The 22,687-nt window shown below is 47.5% G+C and overlaps 1 protein-coding gene across 2 annotated transcripts in view; it reads left to right on the top strand.

The window, feature by feature from the left end:
* Positions 1 to 22,687, top strand: part of TBC1D17 (TBC1 domain family member 17) — a 556,250-nt gene that overhangs the window by 289,646 nt on the left and 243,917 nt on the right. The window lies entirely within an intron of this gene.

The raw sequence follows: 22,687 nt of genomic DNA, 5'->3' as shown, positions 1-22,687 counted from the left end.
AAAAAACCATAGGTTACACACGTTATAGTTAGCTGGACATTTCACTCGTACAAAACCATTGAAATTCTCCCGTTATAGTTAGTTCAGCTAACTATAACTCGCGCGCCCGCAATCCACTGCTGATGACGTCACATATTACATCACTCATGACATGGTCAGTGACATCACTCATGACATCACTGATGACATCTCAAATGACATCACTAATGACATCACTGATGACGTCATCCATGTGATAAATTACCACATCTTCTCACACCCTAATATAACTTTTGATACACCGACTCAATCAATCAATCAATCAATCAATCAATCAAATAATCTTTATTCGGGTATTAAAAATATCCATAAAAGATGCACATCATACAACAATCTTACTTTTGTTAAAAGCTTAAATCATTATACACAATACACATAAAATCAATAATGATAAAACCCCAAAATACATGATGGTTAAAAACGGGACAATCAAATACTATAATCCATTATATACAACTTTCTCACAGTAATTAATACAGACTGAATCTGGGTACAGACTTTTAGATCCTGTGATCTTGGGAGCTACCCTCACAGTTAATCCTCTCCTCTAGTGTTTCTTAGTTTAACAGCCAATCGCAGAAAGTGTACAGTGCTGAGTAAAACAAAGGGGTCAGCGGAGAGTTTAAGAAACAAAAGGGCCGCTTTAGCCTGTCTAATTTTAGAGCGTCTTAGAATGGTTTTTAAGAACCGGGACCTTGGGTAAGCATAAAAAGGGCAGATTAGGACGAAATGAAGGGTATCTTGCGGAGATCTTAGATCGCAGCCGCAACACTCTTTTGTACTTACATCGCTTGCAAAACCAGCTGGGACTGACAGGATATGGTGCAAAAGATTTAACCTGAATCTAGTCATCAGGAATCTGTCCTGTCTATTGTGTATATTGGACAAGTAGAATTCCATGCCCAGACAAGATTTTGTGAGCTGGTATTGTCTTACGGTACTTTTCCGCCCTTCCCTTTCCTCTCTCATCCTGGCTGAATACCGTTGGAAATCTGCCTTTATGACACCCTTGTCTCTATTGACTAGTGTAGAGGGATCATTGAAGAAATTGAGATAACCCAATCTATTTAGTGCGTCCCTTACGTGTTTGAGCCAGGGTATTTGCAACCCCTTGTCCCCCCTCATGCAGTCCTCCAAGATTTGTCTACTTAGACTTGCCTCTGGGTTTGTCCAGATTTTAATCCAACAAATAATAGGTTTAAGACAAGCCCTCTCACTAAGGTAGGAGATACCCAGCTCCTCATGGACTATAAAAGAAGGGGTGCTTTGAGGCACTTGCAGGAGTCTCCTTAAAAACTTGTTTTCCTCCAATTGAATTTTTTCCCCATCTATAAAGCCCCACACTTCACTTCCATAAAGGGTTTTAGCACAACAGACAGAACTATATAAATGCGCTATTTCATTGGGTGACCAACGTCCAAGTCTGCGTGCATAATTCATAATTGACCCCACCGCACTAGGGTGTTGGCTACATTTGTGTCTTACGAGGGATTTAAAATTAAGGTCTTTATCAAATAGGATCCCCAGGTAGTTGAAGAATTTTACCTTCTCAAGTTTGTGTGTTCCAATAGTGAAGACGCAGTTCTTGGGTGGGGTTTTACCCACTTCCATGATGTATGACTTTGAGAGGTTAGATATTAGGTCAATGTCTGCCATAAAGCTGACAAAACCGCTAATGAGGGTCTGCAAACTCCTTCCTGTAAGCGCCTTGAAACGTCTGCCTTAGGGACAGTCTTTCTTACCACCATAATATCGGCTAAATTTGTGAGTGAATTTAAGATTTTCTGTATAATTCCATCTTACACCACTGTATTCCTTGATAAGTTGATTCTGAGGACCCGAGTTTCCTTTCTTCCGAAAGTGGTCACACCTTTTCATGTTGGTCAGACAATCAGTATTCTTCAGTCCACCTCATCCCTCTAAGGATGAAAAGAGACTCCATCGGTTAGGTCCCCAAAAGGTTTCTATATCGATCTTACTAAGGTACAACTAAGCGGAAGATCAGCTTTTTGTAGGTTTTCCCAGAGCAAACAAGGGTAAAGAAGTGCAAATATTGACGCTTTCCAGGTGGATTGTTCTCTGCATTAAGATTTGCCACACAATGGCAAAAAGGAAACCCCCAGAAGGCTTGCTGGGTCATTCCACTAAGGTTAAAGCTGCTGTAGTGAAGACAGGGTTCTGCTTGCACACATTGCTATGTTAGCATAAGCGTTTTAGAAGTTTAAACACCATCTTGTCAATGTGCCGCTTTTGCACACAACACTACAGGTAACTGTTATTGTAGTGTTGTGTGCAAAAGCGGCAAATTGGCAAGGTGGCGTTTAAACTTCTAAAACACTTATGCTAACATAGCAATGTGTAGAAGCAGAACCCTGTCTTCACTACACTGCTACTACTGCGTTAACACAGGGAGTGCCTGTCCTGGACATCTGTGAAGTAGCCACATGGTCTTCGGTACAAACGTCACAAAGTACTACTACTCAGACAGTCAGGACCGTCAAGGGGGGCATTTTGCCCACTCAGTGCTGCAGGACTTTTTGTTCTGAACTAGATCACAGACCTACCTCCTTGGAAGGTACTGCTTTAGTATCTATTCAAAGTTTGAGGACTCTGCTGTCAGAGGTACCCATGAGAAGAAAAAGCTACTTACCTTTGGTAACAATCTTTCTGGTGGATACTTTGTCTAATTTCAGGTTCCTCATCAACCCTCACACTTCCTCCATTTTGTTACTAGACAATGATATTTGCTACAGGTAACTGTTATTGTAGTGTTGTGTGCAAAAGCGGCAAATTGGCAAGATGGCGTTTAAACTTCTAAAACACTTATGCTAACATAGCAATGTGTGGAAGCAGAACCCTGTCTTCACTACACTGCTACTACTGCGTTAACACAGGGAGTGCGTAAGGAGCTCGCGCGCATGCGCGTACGGAGCACGTGCGTACGGAGCACGCACGACGTACGCATGCGGACGTGGCGCACGTACGCATGAGCACACGGAGCACGTACGCATGCGCGCACAGTGCGCGCATCGTGCGTGCACGGTCAAAAACCCTTAAAAAAAAAAAAAAATTTTAAAGTGGTTATAAGTTTATAGAAGATATTAACTATGCTGTTCAACTTTATCCAAATTTAAAAAAAACAAGAGCTGAGCCATTCCATATTACAGGATACAGTCAATCTATAACTATATACATAGGTAGCTTATTGTAAATTAAATATTTAAAAAATATAATAATACATTCATAAATTAGCATTTAAAAAACCTTGCAAATTCACTTAAAAGACCATAGGTTTCACACACGTTATAGTTAAGAATTAGCATTTAAAAAACCTTGCAAATTCACTGAAAAAACCATAGGTTTCACACACGTTATAGTTAGGAATTAGCATTTGAAAAACCTTGCAAATTCACTGAAAAAACCATAGGTTTCACACACGTTATAGTTAGGAATTAGCATTTAAAAAACCTTGCAAATTCACTGAAAAAACCATAGGTTTCACACACGTTATAGTTAGGAATTAGCATTTAAAAAACCTTGCAAATTCACTGAAAAAACCATAGGTTACACACATGTTATAGTTAGCTGGACATTTCACTCGTACAAAACCATTGAAATTCCCCCATTATAGTTAGTTCAGCTAACTATAACTCGCGCGCCCGCAATCCACTGCTGATGACGTCACATATTACATCACTCATGACATGGTCAGTGACATCACTCATGACATCACTGATGACATCTCAAATGACATCACTAATGACATCACTGATGACGTCATCCATGTGATAAATTACCACATCTTCTCACACCCTAATATAACTTTTGATACACCGACTCAATCAATCAATCAATCAATCAATCAAATAATCTTTATTCGGGTATTAAAAATATCCATAAAAGATGCACATCATACAACAATCTTACTTTTGTTAAAAGCTTAAATCATTATACACAATACACATAAAATCAATAATGATAAAACCCCGAAATACATGATGGTTAAAAACGGGACAATCAAATACTATAATCCATTATATACAACTTTCTCACAGTAATTAATACAGACTGAATCTGGGTACAGACTTTTAGGTCCTGTGATCTTGGGAGCCACCCTCACAGTTAATCCTCTCCTCTAGTGTTTCTTAGTTTAACAGCCAATCGCAGAAAGTGTACAGTGCTGAATAAAACAAAGGGGTCAGCGGAGAGTTTAAGAAACAAAAGGGCCGCTTTAGCCTGTCTACTTTTAGAGCGTCTTAGAATGGTTTTTAAGAACCGGGACCTTGGGTAAGCATAAAAAGGGCAGATTAGGACGAAATGAAGGGTATCTTGCGGAGATCTTAGATCGCAGCCGCAACACTCTTTTGTACTTACATCGCTTGCAAAACCAGCTGGGACTGACAGGATATGGTGCAAAAGATTTAACCTGAATCTAGTCATCAGGAATCTGTCCTGTCTATTGGGTATATTGGACAAGTAGAATTCCATGCCCAGACAAGATTTTGTGAGCTGGTATTGTCTTACGGTACTTTTCCGCCCTACCCTTTCCTCTCTCATCCTGGCTGGAAATCTGCCTTTATGACACCCTTGTCTCTATTGACTAATGTAGAGGGATCATTGAAGAAATTGAGATAACCCAATCTATTTAGTGCGTCCCTTACGTGTTTGAGCCAGGGTATTTGCAACCCCTTGTCCCCCCTCATGCAGTCCTCCAAGATTTGTCTACTTAGACTTGCCTCTGGGTTTGTCCAGATTTTAATCCAACAAATAATAGGTTTAAGACAAGCCCTCTCACTAAGGTAGGAGATACCCAGCTCCTCATGGACTATAAAAGAAGGGGTGCTTTGAGGCACTTGCAGGAGTCTCCTTAAAAACTTGTTTTCCTCCAATTGAATTTTTTCCCCATCTGTAAAGCCCCACACTTCACTTCCATAAAGGGTTTTAGCACAACAGACAGAACTATATAAATGCGCTATTTCATTGGGTGACCAACGTCCAAGTCTGCGTGCATAATTCATAATTGACCCCACCGCACTAGGGTGTTGGCTACATTTGTGTCTTACGAGGGATTTAAAATTAAGGTCTTTATCAAATAGGATCCCCAGGTAGTTGAAGAATTTTACCTTCTCAAGTTTGTGTGTTCCAATAGTGAAGACGCAGTTCTTGGGTGGGGTTTTACCCACTTCCATGATGTATGACTTTGAGAGGTTAGATATTAGGTCAATGTCTGCCATAAAGCTGACAAAACCGCTAATGAGGGTCTGCAAACTCCTTCCTGTAAGCGCCAAGAGGACCGCGTCGTCTGCATATAGGAGGACGGGTATACTTCTCCTCCCAATGCAGGGACAGTCTGCCTCCAGGGCTCCAAGCGCCGTATTGAGCCCATTGATATAAAGCGTGAACAGGAAAGGCGCAAGAATGCATCCTTGTCTCACCCCACCACGACGTTGAAAATCCTCTGTGACGTCTCCCTCGTCCGTAAATCTGACCTGTGCCGTAGTGTTTTGATGAAGCATTCGTAAAACGTGGATCAATCCTGGATCCACGCCCATGGCTCTCAAAATTTCCCACAGCTTTCTTCTGTTCACACAGTCAAATGCTGCTGAGAGGTCCATAAATGCCAAATGAACTGTACCTTCCCTGGCCACAGTGTACTTTGCCACCAGGTGATAAAGGTTGAGGCATTGGTCAGTTGTGGAACGTCCATTTCGGAAACCATACTGAACATCCGTGATGATGTTATTTTCATCGGCCCAGACCATTAAGCGGTTTAAGATGACTCTCCCCAAAACTTTCGCCGTAACATCTATAAGGGATATTGGGCGATAACATTGTGGTTCATTTCTGTTGCCCTTCTTGAATATAGGTACAATGACGGCCGTGGACCAGGATCTGGGCATACCTACTTCGATAGCTGTGTTGAACACCCTGGTTAGTATGGGGGCCCAAAGGTCTGCCTGGCTTTTAAATAGATCGGGAGGTATCCCATCAGGCCCTGGCGCCTTTCTCATTACCAGGCCATCTATGCCCATTTTGACCTCGGCTACCATGATGGGTGTCCAGGCGCAGGTAGCAAGTCCTGTGACTGGAGTTGATTGCACTTCAAATTCCCCCCGATTATATAGACTAGTGAAGTGAGCCACCCACGCCTCTGGGAGAATATGAGACGCCACTTGAGGTTTATTTGGGGGTTGGAAACACGGGGCATTTATTACCCTCCAGAAACTGCTCATTTCTCTAAGCTCTGCAGCCTCTCTTAGAGATTCCCAAGCCTCAATTTGTAAGGTGGTTTTTCGCAACTTGGTCGCTTTTTTATAACGACTCCTACAGGCAGCGATCTTTCCACTGTCCTTTGGGACTGTTGTTAGTGCCATCTTCAAGTCCCTATGAGCCCTTGAACAGTTCTTATCGAACCATCTAGGGCAAAAATCTGCCTGCGTCTTTGGTTTGCTTCTTAAAGGCTATCTATGTGCTGAGCAGTACCCTCAAATGCTGCAATCAGGTCCGTCCCCTCTACATTAAGATCTAAGCACCTCCAAGTGTGGTTATCCGCATTTGCGAGGAGAGCTCTATGGAGTTCATTGCCGTCAATGTTGCTCCATTTAATTCTCCTCCCCTGATCCTTTGCCTTATATTTGCCCACAGTAGTCTTTTTAGCCGCTTTAGTGCAGATCATGTCCACCAGTGACAGTGCCAGGGGGTTGTGGTCGCTAAACACACTAGGCACTATCTTAAAGTGACCTACCCTACTTTCTAAGACGTTGGATATAAAGATGTAATCAATAATTGAGTCATTTCCCCTTCTCTTAAAGGAAGGAGTTATTTTGTTAGGCATCCCACACCCAATCATATCCATCGTGTGGGTTAAAGCAAACTTGCTCAGAATTCTACTCAGTGCCAGGCCCTCTCTGGAGTGCTCCGGGTGCCATCCCTTGATAGAGGGACAGGCATCCCAATTGCCACTTTCCCATTTCAGGTAGGGGCACTGATGGCAATTAAAGTCCCCCATAAGAATTAACTGGGTGCCTGCATCCCTTGTATCATGTAAGCTAACCAGTCTCTCCTCCAGCTCAGCCAAATTTAACAGCGATTGTCACGCATTATATAAATTTATAAAAATGAGCTTTGAGCCCTTTGTTGTATATCTTACACCCTGGAGACAGCATGAATCCCACCCTAGGTCTACCCACCTCCCTTGCAATGCCAGTGCCACATACATAATTAATCCACCCTTGGCACGGCCCATAGATGATTTCCTGGCCGGAACAAAGAACAGTTTAAAACCTTCGAGAAATGACACATTACAGCTTGTTTCCCATGTTTCCTGGAGGCAAATGACATGGTATTTATTGATGAAATCTAGCCAATCTAAATTTTGAGTCTTGGCTGCAAGCCCTGCAATGTTCCAGGAAATCAGCCTCAGTTCTTTGTAGTTTAAGTCTGGGCCCCTAATCGCTCCAGGCGACTTTCTTGGGGGAGGGCACGTATTTAAGCAATTTACTGTTGGTGTCATGTTTTCTACTTCCCTCTCCGGCTCTGCTACGGTACCGGCTACTAAATCCAAATCCAGTGCCCCTAGTTCCAGGTCATGTGCCCCTAATGGGTGTGTGTCTCCAATAATGCAGTGGGTATCTGGTTCTGTCTCGATCTCCCCCCTCCCTGTTTTCATCAGTCAGTCTTGTTCATCCAGGGCAGAGATACTAGAGAGAGGGGCAAATCTGTTCATTTCGTTACTGGGGACATCCTCCCTCCTTTTCTTGACGATCCCAGGCCCCTGCCCTCTCTGCCCGATCTCTGGGGCTCTGTTCCTGTAAAAAAAAGTGCAGGGGTAACATCCTAATACAGGACCCATTTCCTCCCTCCTCATGACGATTGTCAAGCAAATCTCTTACTAACTCGGGGTGCCTAAAATTGACAATAACACAGTCGCCTGCAATTTTTTTTTCACTGTTTCCAATCCAAGCAACCCTCCTGGCCATAAGGATATGCCTATGCTGCAATCTCCTAACAGATGTGTTACTAAGTAGCCAGTGCGAGGCTTTATTAATCAGTGTGCTGGTCATTTCTTCACTATCTTTGTTGAGACCAGGCACACCTACTAGCACGATCGAGTAGGGGCTAGATGCAGGGGGTAAATCCAATATCTGAAGGCCTGGGGTGCTCTGGGCGCAGACATTTCTATTATTCTTGTGGGCATTATCTTTTGGTCCCCGACAAACATCCTTGGGGTTGGGAAAGATCCGCGTGTTACCCTGGGCCTTACAGCACGGGATCCCATCACTTGTATTTACTTGTTCCAAGTGTGTTTCCCTGTGGTCTCTGGGCCCGGGGTCAATATTGGTGGCGGCCTTATTCACTCGATCAGCCACTACTGGCTCCTCCTCCCTCCTCTGTGGATTAGTCCCGAGTGGCTGTCCACTAACCGGGTCAGCCAGCCTACTTATTTTCCCAACCAAATTAGAGATTGCAGTCATTACTGGGCCTAAATGTTGGAGTAAAAGCTGTTCCATTTTTTCCCCAAAAGCTATAGTAATTTCGTGGATCCCCACCACCCCGTTTGTATTTTGACAGGATGGGCATATTGTGCTCTCAAAGTTCGTATTAACTCCTTTACTAGGCTTTTTTGGCCCTCTGCAGCTAGGCTTACTTGAACGAGTTACTAAGAGCGTCCTGCCTCCATCTAGGGGCCCTGTCAATAGTTGGGATCTTTTGGAGCGTGTAACAACCTCACTGATGGAGGTCTGTGTGAGTTCTGCATTGGGCGCTAATTGTTGATAATCACTGGTCGCTCCCCTTAAGTCTTCTCCTCCCAGTATGTTATTTTCAGTGACCCGCTGAGTGTCGATAATGCCGGGCATCTGCTTCGATCTATCTTTGTTGGTGAGGTCTGTTATAAATAGGCCAACTGTGTCTGGGTCCCCCTGTGAACTACACTCTGCCACCGTTAATATATCAGTGGAATCAGGCTGGGTTGGGTGGGCTTGTTTAGCTTGAGGTAAGGGGGCCGACTCAAAATTTCAGAGTTCAATTCTCAAAACCATACATACTCCAATACCAATAACGACATACCCACTTATTAACTCTTAGGTCTACATACACCTCCACTCATTCACCTGTATAGTCACTCATACTTACAGTCACTCCATACAAGACTATCATATGCATTTATACACCTATATAGACACTCACACACCAACAATCATCCATAGAGGTACTCTCACACCTAGTCAGTCATGCAAATAATCACACTCTCATTTACTCACCTATGCGGTTATACACACTCAAGTTCACTTACTCATAAAAATAGTACCACATTCTAACGCTCTTATAGAATCATTGATAAAAGCACACACTCATCCATACAGTCACTGTCACAATCACACACTCTCACATCTACCCACTTACATACTCTTACACGCATATATACTGCCTTTCACATATGTAGTTAGTCACAAATGTACCACTGAGATATACATTCAATCCCTAACACACCCATACATACACTCACTCAACCATACAGTCCATCACAGATGCACTCTTAAAACCATGCACCCATAGAATCACCCACTCACTCATCTATGAGTAGAGTCACACACACCCTACCCACACAAACACTGAGGAACCCATACAGATACTCAGACAAGCAATCAATAACTCATATAGACACTCATATAGCTATTCACAAAACCATGCAGCCACTTATACACCAACATACAGACACATACAGACATTTACACAGTTTAGTCAGTAGTCTGCAGTAAGATACATTTAATGACTCACTTATAGAGTGAGTTACGCACCACTGAAAATCATCCATTTACACACTTGTACACCCACTTATTCTTCAACAGGCCTTTCCCTATATATATATTAAACATATTAAAATTGTTCAGAAACACATACTCAAGGGATGATGTCATCAGTGATGTCATTTGAGATGTCACCAGTGATGTCGTGAGTGATGTCACTGACCATGTCATGAGTGATGTAATATGTGACGTCATCAGCAGTGGATTGCGGGCGCGCGAGTTATAGTTAGCTGAACTAACTATAACGGGGGAATTTCAATGGTTTTGTACGAGTGAAATGTCCAGCTAACTATAACATGTGTGTAACCTATGGTTTTTTCAGTGAATATATATATATATATATATATATATATATATATATATATATATATATATATACACACATACACACACACACGCACACGCCACCGCCACCACCACCACACCCCCCATTGCAGGCTGCGTGTTTTGGTGCAGAGAAAACTGAAGAGTCGACATGGCACACATCCCTCTGTGTCATACCTGTGTCATACCTACAGCCGCTACCTCTGGTATAGGTAAGTCGCCACTCTAGCAGGGTGCACTATACCATTGGTGAGGGTACAGTGGCATGAGCCCTGTACCCCTACAGTGCCTAAGTCTATTCTTGGGCATTATAAGTACAGTACAGCCATAAAACGGAGATGGGCTGGGAGTTTTTCATTACGAACTCCACAGCTCCATAACGGCTTTACTGAAAACTGGGAAGTTTGGTATCAAACTTCTCAGCACATTAAACCCACACTAATGCCAGTGTGGGATTTAAGGAAAAATGCACTCAGAGGACATCTTAGAGATGCCCCTTGAAAAATGACCTAACTCTAGTCTCTTGGCTGACTGGCTGCTCGCCAGCTGCCACCCCAGACATGAATCTGGACCCCTGGGTCGAGAGCCACCCACTCTTGGGGTCATGAAACAAAGCACATCCTGGGTAGTGGTGCCAAACCTCCTCCCCCAAGATAGGCAGGGTCCACTAAGGGGAAGCTTCAAAGGTTTGCCGCTTTTGTGAGATGCCCCAGCCATTTGCTGCTCCCAGCAACTGGCACCCACCGCTTCTGACCCCCACTTTTGCGGGAGATTCGGTGGGAAAACCAAGATAGGAGGAGAGGTGTACCCACCTTTGCCAATCCCACCCCTCAGGTGGGGAAGGTGAGTCAAAGACAACTTCCAGTCCCCGCCATCTTGAAGATGGGGTCCCAGCCAACCAGAGTGAGGCTTATGCCCCCTTCCACTGGAGGGTGGCATAATAGGAGCTGTAACCATCCCAAGTAAGGGACCCATTGGTCCCAAACTTTATCCACCTGAAATGCCCCTAAATTTAGTATTTAGGTGCAACCCCGAACCTTGCCTCCTCAGACAAGAAGAAACAAAAAGGAGGAGGACCGAAGAGCCGTGCTAAAGTAAGAAGAGGAGGACCCAACTGACTTGGCTCCATCCCTACTGGCCCATCCCGACCTCGACCTGCTCCAGCAAAATCAAGGTGTGTTCTGCAGCCCAGCAGCCCCCCAGTCTCCCGAGGATGCCTACTGCCCTTTTCTGGAGGATCCACCCAACCATGACCGGAGCAGGTCAGAAGAACCCGATGCCAAAAGACACCCGATGCCCCATGGCCTTGGGTGGCCCAACCGAAGGTGTCACGGCAGCCCACGACATCCCAACTTACCTCTCCAACCGATGGTTGCCTCCAGAAGATCTTCGTGCCCGAGCCTGCAGTGTTTATTCAAACTGGAGAAATTAATAGGACAGCCAACGCCAAAACTGCACTCTGCACCCAGCCACTCTAGTGCCGCTGTGTGTGCACCTTGGGTGTTTACTTGAACCCCCTTTTGCTCTGAGCTTAAATCCAGGAGCTTTCCTCCCTCAACCTTGTGGCCTGCCCATGAGCAGCCACCAACCAGAGCCACCCTATTCCCCATTGGATAACATTGGGCCTCAGCCTCCCTAGTGCAGCTGAGAGTTGTGAGAAAGTGCCATCTTTCTTGCATGGTATGCCCCCACTTTTTGCTGAATTGCTGATGTACTTTGACTGAGTGTGCCCTGGGCTCCTGCCAATCAGGTACCCAGGGCCTGTGTTCCTTCCCGAAAACTGCATGACAGCCTAAACCCAATTTTCATCTCTGGCCACATGTCAGGCCCTGGTAAATGGTACCCTAGGTACCCAGGGCCTTGTGACCAGAGAAGGCCCCTAAGGGCTGCAGCACTTATTGTGCCACCCTTGGAGGCCCTGTACCCTGACACACACACTGCCTTTGCAGGCTGGGTGTCTGGGTCCAGAACAAAACAGAGAGTCGACATGGCACACATCCTTGTGTGCCATGCCCACAACACACACTGCCCTGGCATACCTCAGTCACCCCTCTAGCTGGGTGCCCTATGCCAGTGGTGTGGATACAGGTGCATGAGCCCTGTGCCCCTACAGTACCCAGGTCCATTCCTGGGCACTGTAAGTGCAGTGCTGCCATTAAGAGTATATGGTGCTGGGAGGTCGTCAACACAAACTCCACAGCACCATGATGGCAACACTGAAGACTGAGAAGTTTGGTATCAAACTTCTCAGCACATTAAACCCGCACTGATGCCAGTGTGGGATTTAATGTACAATGCACGACAGAGGGCAACTTAGAGTTGCCCCCTGAACCTAACCTACAATCAACGTCTTGTCTGAGGGGCTTCCTAGGCTGCCACACAGCAGACATGTTGCTGGACCCCTGGGTAGAGAACCATCCGCTCTCCTGGGCCTGCAACAATGCACATCTTGGGCGAGGTGCTAGGTCTCCTCCCCCAGGATGGGTAAGGGAGGCTTCAAAGGCATGCTGCCTTTGTGAGCTTCTCCAGGCCACTTGATGTACTCAGCAACTGGCCCCCACCTGTTCTGACCCCCACTCTGGCGGGAAGACCTGCGGGAAATCCCAAGGAAGGAAAGGGGGTGTGCCAGCCTCTGCCAACCCCACCCCTCAGGTGGGGGAGGCAAGGTGAAGCACATCTCCGGGCTCTCGCCATCTTGAAGATGGGGAGCCCTGCCCAATCAGGATTAGGCTACTGCCCCCCTCCCAAAGGAGAGTTGCAGGATAGGGGGTGTACCCACCCCAAGGAATGAACCCATTGGTCCCTGCCCTTTACCTACCTGTAACACCCCTAAATTTAGTATTTAGGGGCACCCTGAACCTTCCTTCCGGAGATCCAGATTCCGAAACAAGCAAGAAGATCAAGAAACAAGAAGACCTGCCGTGCAGCTGCTAACAAGAGGGAGACACCAACTGATTTGGCCCCAGCCCTACCGGCCTGTTTGGCCCCAGCCCTACCGGCGTGTCGACCCTCGAACCTGCTCCAGCTAAACCCCAGCGTCTCCAGTGGTCAGCGACCAAAAAAAAACCCGGAGGACCTGACTGCCTTGTGACTCTAACCAACTGGGACTCCCACGAGCAGTGGTACTGCTCAAAGCAAGTAACTGACCCATGGCATCAGCCAGGAACCGCGACTCCTGCACACGCTGCACCCGCCAAGCCTGGCCAGTGCCGGAATGGACAAAGACCATGAGGACGTCCCCCCGGCGACTGTGACCCCGAATCCAGCACCCAAGGACCCACCTCGACGCTCCTGATGATGCCTGCAGCCTCAGAACCAGGGACCCTTCCAACCGCGACCAACAGAGGGTAAGATTTCCCGACGCCAAAAAGCACCCCTGCACCCGGCGGCCCCCTGTGCCCACCTATCCTCCAACTACCCAGCTTACCTCTCGAAGTGGTGGTCGCACCTGAAGAATCTTCGTCCCCGAGTTTGCAGCCTTTGTTCGTCACTGAGCTTCTCCATTGAAAACCATTGAGCGCCCGACGGATCAAAAGCTCCCTGCACCACGCCGCCCGAGTGCCCCTGGCAGTGCAACCTCTACCCTAATCTACTTGCCCAGAGTAAGTGACCAGGAGCCCAACTCCCACAGCCGCGTGGCCTGCTAGCCAGCAGCCACCAACCAAGGGCCCCCTGCCTCCCATAGGATAACATTGGGCCTAACTCACTCTGCACCCGGCTGCCCCTGTGCCGCTGAGGGTGTAACAACTGTACCTACCTGACCCTGGGAGACCCCTGAGTCTATGCCCAGAACCTTAACTCTGCCAGGCGAGTACTTACCCAAAAGCCGATAACTCACTTTTCTTCCATAGGGTAACATTGACTGGTTTCACTTGGAAATACTTCTAAGTGTCGAGTTTTGAAACTTTAAAATGTTCACTAAAAATCAACGAAAACGAATTTACTCACCTGCTATCAGGAGAGATCCCAGTGCTGGATCTTGGGGCCCCAAATGCAAACATAACAATTGATGGACAGAATGTAGAACAATGTCATACATTCACCCCAGTACAGAGATCTGGGCCTAAATCCATCGTTTTTTTGCTCACCATGCCGTTCCAGTTTGAACCCAGCCATATGCAAATCAGTCTTGACCCTGTGCCTCATGGGAACAGTCCAGACCGAACTGCCAAGCCAGGTCCTCCCTGGACTGGAAACAAGCATCCTAGGACCGGTTTCTGGCATTTCAGCCGTCTTCAGCCAGGCTTGCTTGATTTTCAGTGGCATGGAGAGCAAGGGACCCACGTCTGGGCATACCCTTTCCACTCGGGGTGACAAATGCAAAAATAACAATTGATGGACAGAATGTAGAACAATGTCATACATTCACCCCAGTACAGAGATCTGGGCCTAAATCCATCGTTTTTTTGCTCACCATGCCGTTCCAGTTTGAACCCAGCCATATGCAAATCAGTCTTGACTCTGTGCCTCATGGGAACAGTCCAGACCGAACTGCCAAGCCAGGTCCTCCCTGGACTGGAAACAAGCATCCTAGGACCGGTTTCTGGCATTTCAGCCGTCTTCAGCCAGGCTTGCTTGATTTTCAGTGGCATGGAGAGCAAGGGACCCATGGATGGATTTAACCCAGATCTCTTGACTGGGGGAGAATGTCTGCATTGTCAGCATTCCGTCCATCATTTGTTTGTTGTAACGCTTTTCGCCCTAAGTGGGATGGGTATGCCCAGACGTGGGTCCCGTGCTCACTACGCCACTGGAGTCAAGCTATCCTGGCTGATGAAGGCTGATAGCCAGAAACCGGTCCTAGGATGCTTGATTCCGGTCCAGGGAAGAGATGGCTTGGCAGTTCGGGCTGGACTGTTCCCATGAGGCACAGGGTCAAGACTGATTTGCATATGGCCATGTCTGAACTGGGGTGGCGTAGTGGGCAAAAGAACGATGGATTTAACCCAGATCTCTTGACTGGGGGAGAATGTCTGCATTGTCAGCATTCCGTCCATCATTTGTTTGTTGTAACGCTTTTCGCCCTAAGTGGGATGGGTATGCCCAGACGTGGGTCCCGTGCTCACTACGCCACTGGAGTCAAGCTATCCTGGCTGATGAAGGCTGATAGCCAGAAACCGGTCCTAGGATGCTTGATTGCGGTCCAGGAAAGACATGGCTTGGCAGTTCGGGCTGGACAGTTCCCATGAGGCACAGGGTCAAGACTGATTTGCATATGGCCATGTCTGAACTGGGGTGGCGTAGTGGGCAAAAGAACGATGGATTTAACCCAGATCTCTTGACTGGGGGAGAATGTCTGCATTGTCAGCATTCCGTCCATCATTTGTTTGTTGTAACGCTTTTCGCCCTAAGTGGGATGGGTATGCCCAGACGTGGGTCCTGTGCTCACTACGCCACTGGAGTCAAGCTATCCTGGCTGATGAAGGCTGATAGCCAGAAACCGGTCCTAGGATGCTTGATTCCGGTCCAGGGAAGACATGGCTTGGCAGTTCGGGCTGGACTGTTCCCATGAGGCACAGGGTCAAGACTGATTTGCATATGGCCATGTCTGAACTGGGGTGGCGTAGTGGGCAAAAGAACGATGGATTTAACCCAGATCTCTTGACTGGGGGAGAATGTCTGCATTGTCAGCATTCCGTCCATCATTTGTTTGTTGTAACGCTTTTCGCCCTAAGTGGGATGGGTATGCCCAGACGTGGGTCCCGTGCTCACTACGCCACTGGAGTCAAGCTATCCTGGCTGATGAAGGCTGATAGCCAGAAACCGGTCCTAGGATGCTTGATTCCGGTCCAGGGAAGACATGGCTTGGCAGTTCGGGCTGGACTGTTCCCATGAGGCACAGGGTCAAGACTGATTTGCATATGGCCATGTCTGAACTGGGGTGGCGTAGTGCGCAAAAGAACGATGGATTTAACCCAGATCTCTTGACTGGGGGAGAATGTCTGCATTGTCAGCATTCCGTCCATCATTTGTTTGTTGTAACGCTTTTCGCCCTAAGTGGGATGGGTATGCCCAGACGTGGGTCCCGTGCTCACTACGCCACTGGAGTCAAGCTATCCTGGCTGATGAAGGCTGATAGCCAGAAACCGGTCCTAGGATGCTTGATTCCGGTCCAGGGAAGAGATGGCTTGGCAGTTCGGGCTGGACTGTTCCCATGAGGCACAGGGTCAAGACTGATTTGCATATGGCCATGTCTGAACTGGGGTGGCGTAGTGGACAAAAGAACGATGGATTTAACCCAGATCTCTTGACTGGGGGAGAATGTCTGCATTGTCAGCATTCCGTCCATCATTTGTTTGTTGTAACGCTTTTCGCCCTAAGTGGGATGGGTACGCCCAGACGTGGGTCCCGTGCTCACTACGCCACTGGAGTCAAGCTATCCTGGCTCATGAAGGCTGATAGCCAGAAACCGGTCCTAGGATGCTTGATTGCGGTCCAGGGAAGACATGGCTTGGCAGTTCGGGCTGGACTGTTCCCATGAGGCCCAGGGTCAAGACTGATTTGCATATGGCCATGTCTGAACTGGGGTGGCGTAGTGGGCAAAAGAACGATGGATTTAACCCAGATCTCTTGACTGGGGGAGAATGTCTGCATTGTCAGCATTCCGTCCATCATTTGTTTGTTGTAACGCTTTTCGCCCTAAGTGGGATGGGTATGCCCAGACGTGGGTCCCGTGCTCACTACGCCACTGGAGTCAAGCTATCCTGGCTGATGAAGGCTGATAGCCAGAAACCGGTCCTAGGATGCTTGATTCCGGTCCAGGGAAGACATGGCTTGGCAGTTCGGGCTGGACTGTTCCCATGAGGCACAGGGTCAAGACTGATTTGCATATGGCCATGTCTGAACTGGGGTGGCGTAGTGGGCAAAAGAACGATGGATTTAACCCAGATCTCTTGACTGGGGGAGAATGTCTGCATTGTCAGCATTCCGTCCATCATTTGTTTGTTGTAACGCTTTTCGCCCTAAGTGGGATGGGTATGCCCAGACGTGGGTCCCGTGCTCACTACGCCACTGGAGTCAAGCTATCCTGGCTGATGAAGGCTGATAGCCAGAAACCGGTCCTAGGATGCTTGATTCCGGTCCAGGGAAGACATGGCTTGGCAGTTCGGGCTGGACTGTTCCCATGAGGCACAGGGTCAAGACTGATTTGCATATGGCCATGTCTGAACTGGGGTGGCGTAGTGGGCAAAAGAACGATGGATTTAACCCAGATCTCTTGACTGGGGCAGAATGTCTGCATTGTCAGCATTCCGTCCATCATTTGTTTGTTGTAACGCTTTTCGCCCTAAGTGGGATGGGTATGCCCAGACGTGGGTCCCGTGCTCACTACGCCACTGGAGTCAAGCTATCCTGGCTGATGAAGGCTGATAGCCAGAAACCGGTCCTAGGATGCTTGATTCCGGTCCAGGGAAGAGATGGCTTGGCAGTTCGGGCTGGACTGTTCCCATGAGGCACAGGGTCAAGACTGATTTGCATATGGCCATGTCTGAACTGGGGTGGCGTAGTGGGCAAAAGAACGATGGATTTAACCCAGATCTCTTGACTGGGGGAGAATGTCTGCATTGTCAGCATTCCGTCCATCATTTGTTTGTTGTAACGCTTTTCGCCCTAAGTGGGATGGGTATGCCCAGACGTGGGTCCCGTGCTCACTACGCCACTGGAGTCAAGCTATCCTGGCTGATGAAGGCTGATAGCCAGAAACCGGTCCTAGGATGCTTGATTCCGGTCCAGGGAAGACATGGCTTGGCAGTTCGGGCTGGAGTGTTCCCATGAGGCACAGGGTCAAGACTGATTTGCATATGGCCATGTCTGAACTGGGGTGGCGTAGTGGGCAAAAGAACGATGGATTTAACCCAGATCTCTTGACTGGGGGAGAATGTCTGCATTGGCAGCATTCCGTCCATCATTTGTTTGTTGTAACGCTTTTCGCCCTAAGTGGGATGGGTATGCCCAGACGTGGGTCCCGTGCTCACTACGCCACTGGAGTCAAGCTATCCTGGCTGATGAAGGCTGATAGCCAGAAACCGGTCCTAGGATGCTTGATTGCGGTCCAGGGAAGACATGGCTTGGCAGTTCGGGCTGGACTGTTCCCATGAGGCACAGGGTCAAGACTGATTTGCATATGGCCATGTCTGAACTGGGGTGGCGTAGTGGGCAAAAGAACGATGGATTTAACCCAGATCTCTTGACTGGGGGAGAATGTCTGCATTGTCAGCATTCCGTCCATCATTTGTTTGTTGTAACGCTTTTCGCCCTAAGTGGGATGGGTATGCCCAGACGTGGGTCCCGTGCTCACTACGCCACTGGAGTCAAGCTATCCTGGCTGATGAAGGCTGATAGCCAGAAACCGGTCCTAGGATGCTTGATTCCGGTCCAGGGAAGACATGGCTTGGCAGTTCGGGCTGGACTGTTCCCATGAGGCACAGGGTCAAGACTGATTTGCATATGGCCATGTCTGAACTGGGGTGGCGTAGTGGGCAAAAGAACGATGGATTTAACCCAGATCTCTTGACTGGGGGAGAATGTCTGCATTGTCAGCATTCCGTCCATCATTTGTTTGTTGTAACGCTTTTCGCCCTAAGTGGGATGGGTATGCCCAGACGTGGGTCCCGTGCTCACTACGCCACTGGAGTCAAGCTATCCTGGCTGATGAAGGCTGATAGCCAGAAACCGGTCCTAGGATGCTTGATTCCGGTCCAGGGAAGACATGGCTTGGCAGTTCGGGCTGGACTGTTCCCATGAGGCACAGGTTCAAGACTGATTTGCATATGGCCATGTCTGAACTGGGGTGGCGTAGTGGGCAAAAGAACGATGGATTTAACCCAGATCTCTTGACTGGGGGAGAATGTCTGCATTGGCAGCATTCCGTCCATCATTTGTTTGTTGTAACGCTTTTCGCCCTAAGTGGGATGGGTATGCCCAGACGTGGGTCCCGTGCTCACTACGCCACTGGAGTCAAGCTATCCTGGCTGATGAAGGCTGATAGCCAGAAACCGGTCCTAGGATGCTTGATTCCGGTCCAGGGAAGACATGGCTTGGCAGTTCGGGCTGGACTGTTCCCATGAGGCACAGGGTCAAGACTGATTTGCATATGGCCATGTCTGAACTGGTCTGGCGTAGTGGGCAAAAGAACGATGGATTTAACCCAGATCTCTTGACTGGGGGAGAATGTCTGCATTGTCAGCATTCCGTCCATCATTTGTTTGTTGTAACGCTTTTCGCCCTAAGTGGGATGGGTATGCCCAGACGTGGGTCCCGTGCTCACTACGCCACTGGAGTCAAGCTATCCTGGCTGATGAAGGCTGATAGCCAGAAACCGGTCCTAGGATGCTTGATTGCGGTCCAGGGAAGACATGGCTTGGCAGTTCGGGCTGGACTGTTCCCATGAGGCACAGGGTCAAGACTGATTTGCATATGGCCATGTCTGAACTGGGGTGGCGTAGTGGGCAAAAGAACGATGGATTTAACCCAGATCTCTTGACTGGGGGAGAATGTCTGCATTGTCAGCATTCCGTCCATCATTTGTTTGTTGTAACGCTTTTCGCCCTAAGTGGGATGGGTATGCCCAGACGTGGGTCCCGTGCTCACTACGCCACTGGAGTCAAGCTATCCTGGCTGATGAAGGCTGATAGCCAGAAACCGGTCCTAGGATGCTTGATTCCGGTCCAGGGAAGACATGGCTTGGCAGTTCGGGCTGGACTGTTCCCATGAGGCACAGGGTCAAGACTGATTTGCATATGGCCATGTCTGAACTGGGGTGGCGTAGTGGGCAAAAGAACGATGGATTTAACCCAGATCTCTTGACTGGGGGAGAATGTCTGCATTGTCAGCATTCCGTCCATCATTTGTTTGTTGTAACGCTTTTCGCCCTAAGTGGGATGGGTATGCCCAGACGTGGGTCCCGTGCTCACTACGCCACTGGAGTCAAGCTATCCTGGCTGATGAAGGTTGATAGCCTGAAACCGGTCCTAGGATGCTTGATTCCGGTCCAGGGAAGAGATGGCTTGGCAGTTCGGGCTGGACTGTTCCCATGAGGCACAGGGTCAAGACTGATTTGCATATGGCCATGTCTGAACTGGGGTGGCGTAGTGGGCAAAAGAACGATGGATTTAACCCAGATCTCTTGACTGGGGGAGAATGTCTGCATTGTCAGCATTCCGTCCATCATTTGTTTGTTGTAACGGATCTTGGGGCCCAGCACTGACCCTGCAAAGTAATTACAACCATACTTACCGCTAACTTGATTTTCCTCCATAGGATAACATTGCCTGGTTTTTGCCAGATATTCTTCTGTGTCGATTTTGCAAACTTACAAAAATTCGTTAAAAATCGCCTGTATAACAAAAACGCATTCTTTCAACTGTTTACAGGAGATGCACCAGTGCTGGAACCAGGATCCAACACTGAGTAAGAAAAAGTAACGATAACCCTACTTAACTGCTATCCCATAGGATAACATTGGTGATTCAATGTGAAAAAGTTTCTAAGTGTCAACTTTTAAAATACAATAATATTCCTTAAAAATCATAACTGTAACCTAAACGTTTTTACTCAACTGTTTACAGGAGATGTCCCAGGACTGAATCTAGGATCCAGTCCTGCACCTCCACCGCCTCCTTCTTCATCTGAGAATCCCTTGCAAATTACACCTCAGGATTCCCCACAATCTCACCATGAGGATGACGATGCTGATGATGGGGGTATACATCTCCCAACAGATGGACAGATAATACAATACAATTGATCCCTCAGGTGATAATGGTCCAGACCTTAACCCAGCCAAACCATCTCCTCCAGACGACAATATCATGGGGTGGCACTGCACAAACAATCTCTAGAGGAACATTTTTGTTTGGAACTTTAGCATCCACACACAGGTCATCACAAACACTTCCCATGCTGATGCGACACGCTGTTGAGATTTTTAAAGACCCCGTCAGAGCACGCATCTTAACTCCTAGAGTAGACAAAAAATATAAGGCCTCTCCTATAGACCCTATATTTATCAAGGGCCAGTTGCCATTAGATTCCCTGGTAGTGTGTAATGCTTGTAAGCGGGCGAATTCTCAGACATCAGGAGATGCTCCTCCGCCAGATAAAGAGTCAAGTTAATTGACGCTTCTGGCAAGCGCATAGCTGCTCAAGCTGCGAATCAATGGCGCATTGCGAATACGCAAGGTCTTTTAGCCTGATACTACAGGGCACACTTTGATTAAATGGAGCAATTGCTTCAATGTCTCCCAGATGAGCATAAAGCTAAGGCACAGGACTTGATAAATGAAGGTAAACTCATTTCTAATTCCTCTATACGATGTGCTCTAGATGCTGCAGACACTGCAGCTAGAGAGGTTAATACCAGCATCCTGCTCAGGACACATGCTTAGTTAAGGATTTCAGGATTTTAGCCAGAGGTCCAACAATCAATCCTTTAACACACCTTTTGACAAAGAACATCTATTTGGTCCTAACGTAGATCAAGCATTAGAGAAAATGAAAAAGGACACTGAGGTGGCCAAATCTATGGGAGCGCTCCAGTCTCCATCCAACATAGGCTCCTTTTGTTGCTCCTTTTACAGAGGAGGGTCCAAAATCCCAACCCCAGATCAAAATACCGCAACTTATAAAGGTAACAACAAGTCTTCTCCCTCCAGAGGATTTTTATCAAGGAGGTTATAGAGAGAATAACTTCAAGGGTAGGGATAAGGGCAACACACCTTGTAACTCCCCTTCCCCCAACAAACACTGACTTGCCCACACTTACCCCGATTACACCACACTTGTTGGGGGAAGACTTCAACAAGTTCTCCCCATTTGGCAGTCTATAACAACTGACAAATGGGTGATTGAAGTTATCCAACATGGTCATTGCCCTGAGCTTACCAACAATCCACCAAGCATGCCACCTCGATTTCACAGGTTGTCTCCAGAACACATACACTTGCTAGAACAAGAGGTCCAGTCTCTCTTACTAAAAGGGGCAATAGAGCCAGTTTCAATACAGTACCAGGGATCAGGGGTTTAATCTCTATATTTTCTAATTCCCAAAAAGGACGGTTTCCTAAGACCTATTCTGGATCTCAGAGAGTTAAGCCATTATATACTGTCAGAACACTTTCACATGCTGACGCTTCAACAGGTACTCCCACTTTTACAAAGTGCGGATTGTATGCCTACTCTAGATTTAAAGGACGCATATTTTCATGTTCCAATTCACCCGGCTCATCGCAAATACCTCAGATTTGTGATAGTAGGCAAGCATTACCAGTTCAAGGTGCTTCCCTTCGGAATGACTACGGCGCTCAGAGTTTTTACCAATTGTCTGAAGGTAGTCGCAGCTCATCTCAGAAGACAGCAGATTCACGTCTTCCCTATCTAGACGACTGGTTTATCAAAGCCAGCACTCACCAGAACTGTCTACAGCACACACAGATCGTGCATTTTCTGGGGCCGCACCAAGAATCTGGAACTCACTGCCGCCCGTCATCAGAAAAATTCCCTCTCTGGCACTTTTTAAA

Source organism: Triturus cristatus, chromosome 7 (assembly GCF_964204655.1).
Source record: "Triturus cristatus chromosome 7, aTriCri1.1, whole genome shotgun sequence".
In the NCBI taxonomy this organism is placed as follows: domain Eukaryota; kingdom Metazoa; phylum Chordata; class Amphibia; order Caudata; family Salamandridae; genus Triturus; species Triturus cristatus.
This window is presented reverse-complemented; position numbering and strand designations above follow the sequence as displayed.